Source organism: Corvus brachyrhynchos, unplaced genomic scaffold, assembly GCF_000691975.1.
Source record: "Corvus brachyrhynchos isolate BGI_N302 unplaced genomic scaffold, ASM69197v1 scaffold32, whole genome shotgun sequence".
NCBI classification, from domain to species: domain Eukaryota; kingdom Metazoa; phylum Chordata; class Aves; order Passeriformes; family Corvidae; genus Corvus; species Corvus brachyrhynchos.
Window position 1 is genome coordinate 844,539 of NW_008237919.1, and position 14,522 is coordinate 859,060.

At 40.3% G+C, this 14,522-nt stretch overlaps 1 protein-coding gene across 1 annotated transcript in view; it reads right to left on the reverse strand.

The window, feature by feature from the left end:
- Positions 1-14,522, reverse strand: part of CAV1 (caveolin 1) — an 18,310-nt gene that overhangs the window by 3,297 nt on the left and 491 nt on the right. The window lies entirely within an intron of this gene.

A 14,522-nucleotide genomic window follows, 5' to 3' on the forward strand; every position in this document is an offset into this window, starting at 1 on the left:
GCTGAATCTTTTGACACCTCCAGATGTCAGTTACTAACAAAGGGGAAAATATTATAAAACCACTGGACTTTCAAGCTTCTTAAACAAAAAAAGATCATTACAATCGAAAGTGTACAGTCTAGGCACAATCTATGGGAATGGCTGGAAAGTCCCTGAGAGAAAATTTCTGAATCATCTGTGATATCCAACATCCTGAATGCCTAACACCAGGCTGGTTCAATTGCACATATTCACGTTACTCTCTCTGCCCGTGCTTCTCTCTAGACATCCTGTCATGCAAACTACAAACCTCCTCTTTTTCTGCTACTCTCAACTAGGTTCTAGTGATCTGAAAGTAATTCTTTGGGATGGGTATTCATCATCATCATCACCATCACACCTAAAGGTAGCATTTGGGTTGGAACTTCATCTCCACAGAAACCTATGGCAGACTGCATTGGTGGAGTATATTTTCTTTTTGGAATACATAAGCAAGCATACTTATACAAACTGTTTCTGCAGCTATTCAAAAGCAAACTTTTATTGTAGCCACATCCCGCATTAGCTCATTTTCAATGTGAATGGGTGTTCTTGGCTTATTATCAACATTTTCCTTGAAATCAGATAATAAAAATATCCAGATGATGGCAAAACTCAGGATGATGACAGCAAAAGAAAGTTTCTTCTCAAAAATATTACTACATAAGGACTACATGGACAGCCCTCTTATTCTAAAATTTTTGGCAATTTATTGCATGGTTCCCACAAGCTGATGCTGTAACCCTTGGCAAAGGCCATCATAGAAGTTCAAAGCATCGAGCACTAGTCAGTGTCACACCTAAAGTCCTTTCATTCAGTTCAGTTGTAGTGGAGTCCATCTCGTATTTTTTCAACTGGCTGATAAGGGAAATATTAGATCTCATAAGGAAAATAATTGTGCATTGAACTCCATCAGCCTTTTCATGGTTGCATCTTTAGCCAAGTGAGACCTATTTTTATCAGAAATGCATTTTTTTGGCATGCAAAATGAAACCATAATTTATTCTGAACTTTCTAGAATTTTTAAAATATATAGTACAACTGGTTCATAATTTAATTCCTTTCACAATAATTCATTGTAATGAAATGGAAAATGGAAGCCAATAAACTCACTGGTTTTCAAATCAAATAGTAAATTTTCTGTAATTGTGATTGTCAATAACTAATATGTTTAGCTTGTTGTGTTCAACAAAATATCCATGGAGAGCTGGGGAACTGACAGAAGAATCATGCCATATAACATTTCCAGATGGACAGCCCTGTCCTCATTCCAGGAGATGATGCTAATAATATTAGAACATTTATGATAGATCTTTGGTCAGGATTTCCCAGCTCAAGTCATACACAGTTGTCCTAAAAGTACTCAGGAATAAATCTGTCTGTGAGATAACAGCGATGTACTCATGACACCAGTAATTATCAAGAGGTTACTTTCTTGGAGCAATTTCAACAGCTCTCAGAATGTTTCTACCAATGCACAGAACTAGAAGAGATGGCCCTGTAGGAATGATAGCTGATGTCACAGTACTATGTCTTTGCCCATTTCATTATTCAAGGCCCGTGTCACATTATTCCAGTTTGAATAAAGGAACTTGTGAGTGAGAAGACAGAAAAATGGTCTGAAAACTCAAACTCTTAGCTGAATACAGTGTTAAAATGAAGCTGTAAGAACATTATGAAACTATGTACATGCCAAGGAAGTCCAGCTACGCCTGGCATGTGAGCCTCTGTGGTGCTGTCCAAAACCAGACTTACCTGCAGCAGTGTCTAAATAAAGATAGGCAAGGAGTTGAGGTAATCTGGGCTCTTCTACTTCTCATAAGCTAACAGACCACTGCCTGGGAAACACTATTTATTTCACTTTCCAAGCAGTACAGGAGGTAAGTCCTTATGCTGTAGGAACGGAGCTATCACTCAGATTCTTCCTGCACTAAACCATGAAGGATCCTGATTTTAACTTGTAGGGATCATTTCTTCACAGGCTGCAGGAGGAACAGGTGACTGGATGCATTTTGCCTTGCTGTGGGTTACATTTACATCACTCGGATTACTCGCTCCCTCCTCAGTCCCTTACTACTCTCCTCTGGTTTATAGCTCAGGAGCACTCACTGACGGTGAGTGTCATCAGACTGATAAAGGGAGTCCAACTGAACTAAGTAAAGTAAAAATAGGACTGACAGGAGAAAGAGAAGTGCCCAGAAATATGATCCTACAGAAGAAAGACGCTCTCATTTCTGGTAATGAATCTGCCTTGCAAGTATAAGACAACATTTTTAGGATATTGTTCTCAAGGTTGCTTTTGCCAAAGCATCACGTGCATGTAGATCTGTGAACTCCTGTTTTGTCTACATAAAGGCTTTCTTAGGTTAGGCACAAGTCTTGTTCAGCAGATTGCATGCTCATCGTGTAGTTTGTTCCTCCAGAGCTGTCAGGGTGTGCTGTGAAATCACATTGAGGCAGTTGCCAAGCTGGTGAAAATACATGCATGCTCACTTGCGACAGGAGAGAAGTACAGGAAATTTAGTTTGACCCTCTAAAGGATGCTAATAACTCACTCTAGCCTTCTGTTTCAGACTAAACTATTCAACACTATCAACTCCTGTTCCATGCCTACAATGCACTTCCTGACTTCAGCTATTCTTTGTTTCCTACTATTCAGTTTGGTAAAGCCAGTTTTTATATTGCTTGAAGCTTTTGTCTGATTCTGCTATGAGAATTAATGCAGCTTCTTTTGCTCTGCACATGTTTATTAAACTATCAGGAAATTAAGGAACCTGCTTTGATTCTAAAATAGATTTATTTACAAGAAAGGGAAATGGTATGGGATTTATTCACAAGACTTATTTACAAGAGAGGGAGAATGTCTATCTAAAGATCAGAACTATTAAGTAAAAAAGCTTAACAGTGTGAAGTTATCATCTGACTCAATAATATATGCCACATGTATGAAATTAGTTGACCTGCTGACCCTGTCACTTCAAGTCCCTAGGTATCAAAAGCTGACAGGCTGGAAAGGTATACTAAATGCCAGCCTCAAATCATCTACTTATCAGCTGTGCTTCTTAGAATTTTGCTCTCTTGTATATAACAAGCGATGAGAATGCCTACATTTTTGAGTCCCTTCAGTATCTCTTGGAGTCGGTAAAAGGATGCTTAGATCCTTGCTGTATCTCTCTTGATTGATCACTGATGTATCCAGTCAGGCAAAACACTTAAATATGCACACAACATGAAAAATGTGAACTGTCCCACTGATGTCCATATGCTTACATGCTCTGCCAGACCACAGCTCAAGTCTAGGCTGAATGTGTACAGGAAAGAGTCATAAGCTAGTTTTCTTTACATTTTTATGCGCAGAGTGTGGAAACTGTCTTTACTGCTTACCCTGGGCTGTTTTTAAACAGGCTTTCCCTGACTCCAAGACCGTAAGGAAAATATTGTTTCACTGTATTAAATCGTGTCTTTGCAAGACTTGAAGCAGATATGGTGGGGTTTTTGGTTGTAATAAATGCAATTTGTAAAATTCCCAAATATATTCAATGTCCTTTAAAGAAACATTCAACATAAGAAAATGCATGAAAATGACAAGCCTTTCTATGGCATGGGTCACATTTGGGAGGTGATGCAGCACAGACAGGTGCAACACTGTCCTTATGTTGGAGAAGGCTGTGGTGTGTATTATTAAAAATAAGAAAACATGTGAGCTTATGAGATTATTATTAGCTTTGTACTTCCACATACTGTCTAGAAATTAAAAATTGCCAGTTACAGTGCCTGGAGAGGAAAGGCATTACAGCAGCTGAAAACAAAGTTAAGCAAACTCACAACCTTTCTATTAAATCACTGATGCCAGTTAAACATTTATGTATTTCCTTGATCCTTTGGAGTACCACATTACCACATATGCTGATGCTTGTCCTGACCACTGCCACACTTTAACAGAAATTGATGAAAAAGTTTATACTCTTTCTACTGAATCTGCAGGAAAGAGGATGGGGAGGTGTTGGGACTTACAGGAGAAAAGCTGCTCTTCTCCCTTCCCTCCCAGACACCCAGAGACTCATTCCCCCTTTTAAGAGCACTCTGTTATCTCCATTTGGCAAATGTTTACCTGTAGTTATGTAGGGAAGCTGGTAATTTGTTCCTGAAAACATAGAGCTTCATGATTCCTAGATGGTCTGCTTCCTCACTAATCAGGTTTCAACAGCAAACATTAGGTGATCTCAGGTGTTTACTAAAGCCAAAACTCATTCTGTTCCACAGTATTTATACAAACCTCAAGCTAAAGCATGGGTGACTACAAAATGGCAACACCTAGCAGTGTTCTGTTCCATCACAAGACAAGAAATCTCCTTGAATCTTGATATTGGTGGGAAGCATCTAATGAGGGAACCCCAAGAGTCCCTCCAGACTGAGCTGCAGCATGATTAGGCTTTGCCTGTCAACCTTGAACTCTGTCTTCAGAGCACACTGTTCTTCTGGGGACTGGCTGGATCACAAGGCACAACAGTTACTCCTTTGGAAGAAAAAAAAAAAAAAAAAAAAAAAAAAAGCCATGACTGCAGAGGGCTAGGACCAGAGCTGTTGTGTAAGGTGTTACATGCAGAAAAATGACAAACAAGTATTTCCAAAGTGAACAAAAGCCTAAACAAGCAAGCAGAACTGCTGCACCCCAGTTACTTGTACAAACTGACCAATGAATTTGCTTTACCTTTCCTGTCTCCCTGTGCCTGCTTTCCACAATACAGCAAGAAAAGTGTTCTGCTGGCAGATCTCTTAATGGAAACAGTGAATCTTTCCTGAGTGCAACACATTATGGCAGAAAAGCAAACAATGCTTTAACAAACAAGGATATTCATGTTGAAAAGTAGAATTGAAGAACTGCACTCTTCTAGCCAGAGAAGAAAACCAGTCTGGTCAGGAGTGACTCCTACTGCATGTACAACAAATACTCAGATGCATTATGAAAATGTGTAAATGATGCCATGACTTAGAAAAGGGGGGTGACTGCACATCACCATTTCACAAACTGAAAATCATAGAAAAAACAACAAAAAAATTTGTTACTATTACTGAGAGAACAACCTCCTGCTCCCTGCCCATGCTGATTACACACCAGAAAAGCCCTGCTGATGGGCTTTGTTTCATCAGATGGGCAGGCTCACCAAAATCTGCAGAAGTGCTCGTGAGAAAAATGCGATTGATGCCAGTGGGTCAGCACTGTAGCAACCAGCTGTTCTCCAGAGACCTCCTCCTGAAGCACTTGCCCATCCTATTCCTATACAGGCTGGCAGAAGGAAAGACAAGCAGCTTCAAGGAAAGATCTGCAATCCTCTGCAACACAGCAAAACTTCCTGTGCAGGTGGGGATACTGTGTCAGCCAGTTCCTTGACGAATGTCTTGATGTTGTTGAAGTAAGCAGTCAGAAAATAAAATTACTGTTTTCCTCCCTGGAAACTGGGCTGCTGGGAGGTTATTGCAGCTTTCCTAAAAAGAAACTCTTCAGAAGCTTTCTTTGTTGTTATTATTTGGTTCATGTTCCACAGTTCCTTGTTTGATACAGCTATTTTAGCAAAGAACCCTAATACATATATGCATATTCACGTATGTCTGTCCATATGTCTGTTTAAGAGGTGTATTTATGAACATGAACACCAATGTGAAGTTTTGACTACACTAAACAGGCATTTTTTCTTTTATTTCAGTGGGTCCTGGAATTAAGCTGAATCCAAAAACCGTAATAAAAGTAAAGACATAATGTAAACTGATTTTGTATTTTAAAATGTATTTTATTTTATAAATATAACTATGATAGATTTATGTTTTATTATTGTATGCTTATATGCTATTAAGGTAATAAACTGCTATTAAGTATAACTTTTTAGAAGTTGGTCTAGCTTCATCGCTCCTAAATTTAGGCACTAATGCAAAGTAGAAATATAGTGACCTCAGACTCTTTAGTAGTGCATGGAGAGATACGGACCTTTGGAGGTTTAGATCTGGAAACTACTTTTTCCTCTTTATAGTTTGTGAAGGAAGTCTAAGGAGAGGAGACTCCTGATATATACTCAGGAGACTCCTGATTTATACTACCAATAAACACACTCCTGTTAGCTGCTGCAATTCTTTTTTGCACATCTGTATAACTTGTTTTCACCTTTTCCCTCATTTCTACCTGAACAATGCTACATGCTGACCATGAGTGTGCAGGGATGCCCAGCTGCCTCTCTTTTCCTTTAAGAAAAACCTTGCCCCTGCACTTGTACAGTTAGAAGGTTGTCTTTCTTGGGAAGATCTTAAGTTACTGATCCTTAAACATAAGGTGTTTCTTTAGTATTTAATAAAAATAAAGGTATTTTATAGTTCTGCTCTTGTCATAAACTGCATGAGAACAGTGATGGGATTGAGTGCACCCTCAGCAAGTTTGCTGATGACACCAAGCTGTGTGGTGAGGCTGACACACTGGAGGAAAGGGATGCCTTGACAGGCTTGAGAGCTGGGCACATGTGAACCTCATGAAGTTCAACAAGGCCAAGTGAAAGGTCCTACACCTGGGTGAGGGCAGTCCCAAGCACAAATACAGGCTGGGTGTTGACTAGATTAAGAGTAGCCCTGCAGAGAGGGACTTGGAGATGTCAGCTGATGAGCAGCTCAGTATGATCTGGCTTGCAGCTTGGAAAGCTGACAGCACCCTGGGCTGCATCAAAAGGAACAAGTTGAGGAAGGTGATCTCTGCTCTTATGAGACCCCACCTGGACTACTGTGTTCAGCTCTGGGGCCTCTAAGATAAGAACATGGGCCTGTTGGAGTGAATCCAGAGGAAAGCCAAAAAGATGATTAGAGGGCTGGAGCACATCCTCTGTGAAGACAGGCTAAGAGACTTGTGGTTGTTCAGTCTAGAGAAGAGAAGGCTCTTAGAGCAGTACATAAAGTGGGCTATAGAGGGACTTTTTACAAGGTCATGTAGTGATAGGACAAGGGGGAATGGTTTTAAACTGAAAGAGACTAGGTTTAGATTAGATATGAGGAAGAATTTCCTGAGAGGCACTGGAACAGGTTTCCCAGAGAATTTGCAGATGCCCCATCCCTGGAAGTGTTCAAGGCCAGGCTGAGGGGGCTTTGAGCAACCTGATCTAGTGAGTGGCATCCCAACCCATGGCAGGGGGCTGGAACTGGATGATCCTTAAGGTCCCTTCCAAGCCAAACCTTTCTATGATACAAGAACTTGGACTTGATAAAACAGTTGATGCCTTTATGGCTGAGGTCTACCAGAGATAGATCCCTGATGTTGAGGGAAAACTGATTATTTTTTGTAGCATCTGTTTGAATTCCAAGAACAGATTTCAAAGTTGACAGAGGAAATGTTGCAATCCGTCTGTGAGACTCCCTTAGGCTTTTCTGGAACTCAGAATATAAATTCAGCACAGCAGGAGTTTGGACAGAGAATGTGGTGCTTTCACCTTCAGCTGTGAGAGTCTTCTCACTTATCTATGAAGTTGAATTTATCAGTTCCTATTTGTTTAACTACAAACAAAATCCACCTTTGTACAGCCCCACTAACATCTAGAGCACAGCTCCTTCATCTTGACTAAAATCATATTTTATCAAATCATTAAAATGGGGGACAGTGGCACTGAAATTATTTTTTCTTTTGATTGCTAATCTGATGATTTCTGAAAAGAATGATATTGCATAAGGTTCAAATTTTTTCTCTGAAACTATCAGAGAACACTTTCCTAAGAAATCTGTCAAGAAAATATAAAGAGACTAATGGGGTAAAACCTGCCTCCCCAATAAATCAAATGAAATTAAATGATGTAATTTCTTTTTCATGTTCAAAATAACCAACCCTTTTAAGTCCAAAATGGGTTTTATTACTGTCATTTGTCTGGAAAAGAAATATGGTAGTTCTGGATCAAAAAGCTCAGAAAATCAATTGCTGATGTAGACTTCATCCTGCTGTCTATGGAAAGGGTATTTGAGAGCTGTGGGAAATACAAACTTATCTTAGTTTAGAACTATCGGTCTTCAGTTTTCCAGAAATCACACATGTTACAGAGTCACCCAAGTTCATTTGTATTTTCTTCCTTCTGTTGCCTAAAATACAACCAAGATCAAATTTCCTCACTGGGGACCCCACTGTCAGACCATTCTACTGTACACAGTTATCCCTTTTTCCCTGGAGAGTTTTGCATTTCAGTATTTTCTGTTTGTTTTAGATATCCATACCCTATGCAACAGAAGACAGTGTTTCTGTCCACATAGCAGGCTAAAAATTCTACAATCAATTCAAATTGTTCTTAATATTTTCTAACATATGATTGGAATTCTGTTGAAGGTATTGGAATTGAAAAGTATTTGCCTCTTCTGAATCTGAAATAGTGTCCAATAAATTCTAACAAAAGAAACAGCCATGCTGAATCATTTGCTCTGCCCCCATGGCCATCAAATGAACATTTTTTTATGGAATTATGAGTCATGTTCATCATGCTAAGCAAGAAGGCTGTACATAAGGCTTTAATAATACCATGAGTTTAAATGCAAACACATTTTTTTGAGAAAGAAGCTTTCATTAGAACAGATGCCATTATTAGCTGTAATCCAGAAATTCCATGTCTGAGAACTCCTAAATAATGTGCAAGAAAACTATTTTTCAGAACTCTTAAAATCTCGCTCAGACCTTGTATAAACTGGCATTCATAATGACTTGAGTTTTTAATCTCTTACTCCTAGACTAGCCTTGGAAGAAATATTTGAAACAAAACTGGATCATGTGGGTAGCCAAAGTCAAACATTTGAATTTTCTTGCATTTTAAATCTAAACCCCATAGCTTGTTAATAGGACACAGTCACAGAACCATTTCATTTAATCAGTTGTTATGCACATGTAAGGTGTCATGTCTAAGCCACAAGTATTAGCAATTGAGAGGAACATGACCTCTGAGAGCACTGCTTCTCCTGTCCTATGGTTAGGGTTAAATGCTGTGATGTGAATCTGCCTCCAGAGGCATCTCACTTTGATCACTGCCAACTAAAAGAGCCCAGATGACAAACTTGGATTAGAACACATACACACACATATTTGTGTATCTATGTATTTATACAGATGTTTTTAAACTTAAACATTTATTTATGTTCTCATGACTTTTAAAAATATCTAAAAACAAAGAAAAGGGGTCTGCATTAAATTTCACTTAATTCCTTATTTCAGAAATGGCACCTGATTGAGCTCTGCTTTTCTCTCATTTTACTGTGTTGAAGAGCAGAACTGCATTCCTCTCAGGCTGATACTTCTCACATCCAAGTGACAGCCCATCTTAGGTGTCGCATCCAAAAGGAGGAGGGGGTGACACCTGCTTTCCTTCCAGGAGGTTCTCAGGTGTGGGGATGGGAAGTGCTCTGACTAGTCATCTTTCTGCACATTTTACACTGTGCTCAGTGCAACAGGGAGGGACCTTAATCATAAAAGATTGCATAAAATGTAAACTGCTTTTGAAAAACCCTCTCTTTTCATTACGAGGCAGAAACTGTAAATAGCTTTAAAATACCTGAGTAATACTTTCCTCCCTAATGAGTACATAAGGGTATTACAGTATTTGTCAACATCTGACTAAAAATTCCAGACTTTTCCTTGCAGTAAGCTGAATTGCCCTTAACTGCATTATTTTTAAGTGGAAGGCATGAATACATAACCTTTTAAAACATGGCACAAAAGCTCTGCATCCTCACATCTATAGCCAATTCCAACTGGAATTTTTTTTCCAGAGCAAAAAGGACTACTATACAACAAACAGCAGATAGACATCACTTGTTTAAAACAGAATAATTACGTTCTGGATGGTAGACCAGGCACTGGCCTTTCTCCCTGGCACATCACTGTAGGAAAAAACCTGTAAGCTGGCTGCAGATGTGACTGCACAGTTGGTCCTTACTAGTCCCAGAGGATTAGACTTTGCAGGGTTGGCTGCAAGGTCCGTCCCCATTCTCAGCAAGGAGCGACGAAGTTACTGAGAAGAGCAATCTGTAGGAGAACTGGCTCCCTCCTCTGTGTTTTCCAAATTCAGTAAACTCTGTGCAGACTTGACCACAGATATGTTGAGAAAGTTTGAACTCTAGAACTCAAAGGCTGCAATTTAGCTGTACTCTGAAAAACACAAATACTGTGTTGGGAAACAAGAAGAGCAAAGCCTGAATTTCAGGCACCTTCATGTGAGTCCTGGGTCATCGGGGAATGCATCAGAGAAAAAAGCAATAAGCTTTCCACCCTGTTTGTTGTGTCTCATCACAAATAAAACCTGCAGGACACAAGTCCAAGAGCAGAACTGTCTGGTGAAGGACGCATGAAACAGATAAAACTACGGCAAACCACCTGTATAATCACCAGCATGACTCCTGGAGAGCTCTCACATGCACAGAGGCTGTTTCTCCCTTGCTAGATTCCCTCCTTGCCTCTGGCCTGGCTAGCCACCTTCACAAGCCAGTGCTTGAAGGAATGGAACCACTAGTGCACATTCTCCTGCTGTCTAGGTGATGTATGAGGACAGTTGTTTGAGGAAAATCCTTCCTTTCCCGTCTCCACTGAAAAAATTGGAACAAAAAGGAAATTCTGGTGATTTTTACTAGATTGTGCTTCCTCCAGTGCAGAGCTGTCACTTCCACTGCCTGAATACCTCAGGTTCCGTAAGGCCTTGCTCACATCCATCTCTGAACAGAAATCCAGTCATTTGCCCCATTTTTCTGGAATCGTCCCAGCACTTAGCTTCCACTTGGTGGTTAATTCAAAGACAAAACCATAAGCAAAGTCACCAACAGCTTTGATGCAAAGCTGCTCCACGTGTCTAGTTTTCATAAAAGGATCTTTTATAAAAGGGTTTCTCCCCCTTGCCTGGATCCCAACCCTAATGCTGCCTGCACCACGCATCTGCTGCAGGGGAAGCTGTGCAGATGCTCTCTGCTGCAAATGAAGGGAACGCGTCTCTCGCTTCTCACAAGAGAAGGTTATTTTTAAAATGTGCTATGGGAAGTATTTGAATACAGACAACACTGAGGCCTTTTAGAGAGCTGCTTACAGAGCAGATTCCTCATTCTCTGTCTAATCATTTCTATTTCATGGCTGACTGATTTGTCCCCAGTTTCCATGCTGTTGTGCCTCATAGTCAAGTGGCAAGAAATGCATAAAATGCTGGGTAAAAAGCAAATGGTTCTGAATCTAGAAAAATGCAATGGCTCTAAACAAATTTGAGCTCAGCCTGAGCCATACTTCTGGCATTACAGAACTCCTACTTTTTTTTTTTTTTGGTCTGACTTTTAGTACCTGACTAAGACTGGTGTCTCCCTCAGTTATACAAGTGTATCTTTTACACTCTGCCTGGATTTTTTACAGTAAAAGTAAGAAAGGCAGATACATATTAGAAGGGGACTAGAGACTGATGGCTATGGCAGGAACTGAATTTGCTTATTTTCTCCCCAACTCAAGCCTGTCGCCTAGGTACTGGGTCTGAATTTTATTGCTATGTCTAATGGACTGAATCTGAACACAGGGTCCAAATAAATGCAAATTGTGGCAAAATTCCTCTCTCTACTTTGCAGGTTAGACTATCTATGAAATACTTAAAATCAAAGTTATTTATCCTTGTAACAAAACAGAAAATGTTGCTTTACAATGCCATTTCGTACAAACACTGCTGGTTTTATGACGCAAAATGGATCCTGTCTGGTTAAAATCAAATTCATTTTGGTATATTCCTATGTCTTGATGTGACTATGTTCACTACCAGGAGCTCACTTGCTGACACAGAGACAGTACTGGTATTCTGGCTGTTTGCTGTTTTTCAATGAATGTGTTGGTCCACAATTATTTCAAAAGGACAAACTGAAAAGTTTTTTTTTCCATTCCTATACTTATTATTTTCCAAGTTTATTTTAGAAGACTGAATGTAACAAACTTCCTTAATCCTTGCCTCTGTGGGAGGCAGAGAGGGCAGGATGGGCTTAGTATGTTTCAGCTTCCTTTAAATCCATTACAGGTTTTTTTCTGTCAGTGGTCTCACTTTTCCTAGCAGGGTCGTTCTTTCACAAGGTTTGGTTTGTGGACATCAGGATTCTGACTTGCTTGGGGGCTACGACTCATCCTCAGAAGGTCTGGTTGCTTTGGGGACTTCTTCTGTTGATGTATGCAATAAACTGTGACGCGGTGCCGTTCGTGAGCTCTTGCATTCCCTGTCTACTCAGCTGCTCCTCCATGGGTAGCAGAAAAAAGAATTCTTCTCTCCTTTTTAAAATCAACCATTCTAAAGGCAGTTTTGTACCATTAGGTACACAGATGATTTTTTCTAAACAAGTAACAATTTTATGCCTTTTCTTTATATATGGCTCCTTAAAGATACAGGCTGCTGTGAGGGATAATTCTCAGCATGGATCCAACAATATGACCATGGCTGGTCATATTCAGCACCTTCAAATTACGTTGAAGTCTTGAATTTGGATTTACTTGTGACCTTGTTAAATTGTCTGCACATGGCATGAATCATTTTACAGATACACATTCAGGAACCAGAGTTCACCCTCTTGATTCTCTGGAAACAATACAGTACTTTTCTTTTTCTATAACGGGTCTTCGTTACAACAAACATGGTGAACTGCACACACTCTTGACACTGCTGGCCACTAAGCAAGCCAGTTAGTGGCTTAGTCACCCACTATGAGTGGGCGGTTCCCATTTTTCCTAGGGTCTGACAAACCCAGACTTGCACCATCAATTTTCACATTGCGGTGGTGTATTCCCCTCTCCTTCTTTCCAGGCTGCAGTGTGATCTGAGAAATGCTTGCTAGGCCTTGGCTTTGAAAACACCACCTGGGCTCAGCTCTTTCTGAGCTTATCAGAAACACTGTCCACTCCCAGGAATTGCTAACAAGCTCCTGTTTTCCTTATGACCAGCTTTGAAAAATATTCCTCCTGCCTGAATGGCACAACATTCCTGGTCCCACACTTTCAGAGAAAGTGCCTACCCAAACTGTGGCCAGTATGAAACATTGTTATGACTAAAGCCCACTCTCTTGTGACCCTATAAACAGCGGCCCAAAATGGGGCCCTTTGAGCTCTCCTGGACTGCAGCGAGCTGGGACCAGCATCTCCCTCTGAGTGGGACACCTCTCAGAGCCAGCAAACGCTCAGGTTTGCTATACCTGGAGGATCACCAAAACAAGACGTATCCTGGGCCAACACCCACACTCCTCAAGGCCTGATCCTTTGCCTGTCAGGAGATGCAAAAGCATCTGAAGTGAGTATTTCACTGACCTCTGGTGGGAATTTTTCACGGGTACCTTGCTTGCACTGACTGCTCCTGTCTATGTGCACGCCCCTGTGCATATCCTATAGCAAATTTGAGAGAAATACTGCTTTTTTAGATGTATAAGTACCTTGGGTATCTAAGTAAGTTAGGCTTCTGAGTAAGGTTAAGTTATAGTTATAAACTTACTTAAATGCTGCTAAGTATTGTTCTTTTGCTAAGTTGTTAAACATAAGTTATAAGCTAAGTTAAGTGTTGCTAAGTGTTGTTCTTCTGCTGAGTTGCTAAGTATAACTTCAAAGTTAAAAGTTAGGTTAAATGCTCTTCAGTGTTATTCTTGATTAAATTGTTAAGTTATAAATTAAGTTTAAGCTACAAGTTAGGTATAAGTTAAGTGTTTTTCCTATGTTAAATTGTTAGCCTTAAGGTGTAAGTTAAAGTACTGTTAAGTTGGAGCATTGGTAAGCTTTTAGGCCCTGTTCCTTTTTATCCTTGCCAGCACTGTCTTTTGTCACACACACACCTAAACACACACACCCCCAGGTAGTTTTCAGTTAATTTCTGTTTTGATTGCCTGGATTTTGTTTGGTTTTGTTGTTGCTTGTTTTCCCTTATTGTGCCTTGGCTGTCCTATAAGTACTAGAGTGAATCTTGCCAATGAACTTGTTGTGCTTTGTCACTTAATATTAAATCTGACTTTTGCACATACCATTGCTGATGATTTTTTAAGTTATCTCAAACACTCTCATTTGTAACACACATGGATTGTATAAATTTGTCTGTATAAAAGTTTTTTCTAAGAGAAAACCTATCTCTGTGATTCTTCTGACCAAAGTGACTTCAAGCAAAAATCTCCATCAACCCTGATTTGTCAAAACAGCCAAACTGATTTATAAACCCAAACAAAAAACTCTAGGCAAGGGCACAGTTAGATTTTGCTTAGCTTGCTTATCATCTCTTGAGGGAAGGAAAAACACCAAAGAGAACAGAACAGAACAAGGACACAAGTCCAACCGCCATCAGGATCTCTGATTTTGCACCCGTCAGGCTTAGGAAGGGCGATCTGGTTTGTGACATCTCCCCGCCCTGCCTCTGTGCGTGCCTCGGGGAAGGAAAATCCTTCCGACGGTGTTACACAAGGTCACGCAACTCATCTCCCCGCTGCCCCGGCCCCGGGCGGGGGGTCCCGGCTGCAGAGCTGACTGCCGGCACACA